Source organism: Triticum dicoccoides, chromosome 7B (genome assembly GCF_002162155.2).
Source record: "Triticum dicoccoides isolate Atlit2015 ecotype Zavitan chromosome 7B, WEW_v2.0, whole genome shotgun sequence".
NCBI classification, from domain to species: Eukaryota; Viridiplantae; Streptophyta; class Magnoliopsida; order Poales; family Poaceae; genus Triticum; species Triticum dicoccoides.
In genome coordinates, this window is record NC_041393.1 from 158,774,611 (window position 1) to 158,777,003 (window position 2,393).

Consider the following 2,393-nt stretch of genomic DNA (forward strand, 5'->3'; position numbering starts at 1 on the left):
ACAGGAGCAGAGTAACTAGTAACACACATTAAGCCACATCAAACCAACTCAACAGAGGGTTGTGCCAATGCGCCTTTACCACATGAACATGTGATCACTAAGGTGTGTCAACTAACCTGTACTCGGTTATCAATTATCTCCTGCCAGTAATTTTGGGATTGGTTGAACCCTTATAGTAGTCAAATATTGGAAAGCTATCTTATCATCAAGTAAAAAATTTGTGAAATGTTAACCTTTTGGTTTGCAACTATAACCTGTTTGGGTTCATATATACCCTCCAAGTAATCTTAACCTACGTGCAAGCACTTGTCCAGCTTTTTATCAATGATGATGATGACATCTTTTCCTATTAAATTGCAGAATGCCCATGCTGAAAATAATCTTCCAGTGCAACAAGGTGGTCCTGAACCAAGTTTATGACTTCACCAAGTCCATAAGAAGGTAAACATATGCTACATATCTAAATGACAATGATTGTACAAGAGGTTGTCTAATTTTGTATGTAAGTGCAAGGTAAATGACATTATGAAACACTAATCCCATTTTGACAAGCATGTTTCAAATACTGTCATGACACCAATAGCAGATCATATGTCAGATTCAACCAAGTACTAAAAAAATGTATTGCATACAACAGTAACATGATTTTTCCCGATGGAACCAAAAGTTAAGTCACACACATATCATTGCTGCTCCAAGAGATCTCGTATTCAAAGAAACTAATTAATCACTTTTGAATTGATACATGAGTACTAGTAAAACACCAACCTTGCATACATGTACTTTTTGGTGGAAACCTTGCATAGATGTTGAGGAACACCTGTCCCTTGAATATTAGGTGAACTCTCTTTTTAGTGTATAAATTAACATGACGTGAACTTCATTTGTTTGCATGCTGCATTCACGCTTAGTTTTCACAATAAATATTTTCTTAATAAGACCTTAATCTAATTTGATAGCAAAGTGTGCAGACAGAAGGTACGTGTAGAATAAAGCTCACTTACTGCATGTATCAGAACTCTTCAAAACTATCATTCTTTATTATAGTTGATCATGTGTCTCCCTTCACATGTATTCCTATTTAATTGTAGAATGCTCATGCTCAAAACAGCAATGCACCAAGCTACATGGTCATCACCAAGTCACTCAGCAGGTACATATAGGCTCGATGTCTAAATGACAATGATTGTTTAATAGATAGTTGATCTAATTATTTTTGAAATTGTTCTTATTTCTGTAAAATGAAATCTGCTCAGGTTCATCAATAACAAAATTTTCATTTCTTGAAAAATAGGATAAAGTTGAAGTCGTGTTGTATTCGATGAACTCGAGAAACAAAGACAAACTCGTGGCCAATGGAACCTTAGTGAGTAAAGAGAAAACATATGTGGTTGGAGGAAACATGCTTGGAGTGCAATATATTGCAGTACTTATTCGCGGCTGTATATATCTAGGAGATGAGAAACTAGTTAGACCATATGAAAAATTGCAAACAGTAAGGGATGCTATGAGTTCTTTTATCGCTTGGCCTCGCTCATATGTCAGTATGCTTCCATTCAAGCATTGGGTATGCTCCAATATGCACATGTGTGATGTGTTATTTACCTGGAATCTTTCTTTTTTTACGTAAAAATAGTTAAGCCAACCCCTCCTGCACAACCACAAAGCATTGGTAGGATACAATTCTTATAATTTTATCAAAGAATCTCTTATCTTACACTTATGTATAAACATATGTTCATGCAAATGTTGTTCATTCTCCTTTTCAGGGCAGTGAGGATTTGAAAAGTGAGTGCATAAAAAAAGCTAGGAGTGGCTGGGTACTTGAGGATTTGAAAAGGGAGCGCACTGGAGGAGTCAGGAGTAGTTGATGAATATTTCTTTGAATGAACAAAAATTCTAAATTATGTATAGATTGTAGCTTAATAGAGAAAAATACTTCCAGTCTATAGGATCTTTTCTTATTTATTTTTCATATGAATGTTTGATGTTATTCAGCTGTGAACTCCAAATACTTTCAGTGGAGACATTGTTCCTGCTAATTAATGCATTGGATGTTGTTACTGAGGTTGCCAATGTTTGCAAATGCAATCTATGACATGGAATGATGCCTTCGTATCACAATATTATTTGACCAATTTGCATGCGCAGCCATGACATTAAAAATGTTTGAAGTAAAATATTCCATCTATAAAGATATTCTTATGTATATTTAGAGATTAGTATAAGAGGTGAATGAAATGGTATATTCATAGACGAGTATAAGAGGCGAACGAAACGTGTCTATGAGTAGAGACGTAATATGAGCATGCCTAACATAACGTCTCTACATGTAGACACGATTTTTGAGCATGCCTAACACAACATCTCTATATGTAGACACGATTTTGAAC

General features: G+C 35.1%; 1 long non-coding RNA gene across 1 annotated transcript in view; it reads left to right on the forward strand.

Moving 5' to 3' along the window:
- LOC119338217 overlaps positions 1–2,063 on the forward strand; it is a 3,454-nt gene extending 1,391 nt beyond the window's left edge. Inside the window, exons 2-4 of the long non-coding RNA XR_005163839.1 lie at positions 361–441; positions 1,092–1,153; positions 1,770–2,063. This is a non-coding gene — a long non-coding RNA (uncharacterized LOC119338217). The remainder of the gene's footprint in view (positions 1–360; positions 442–1,091; positions 1,154–1,769) is intronic.
- The last annotated feature ends 330 nt before the right edge of the window (positions 2,064–2,393 follow it).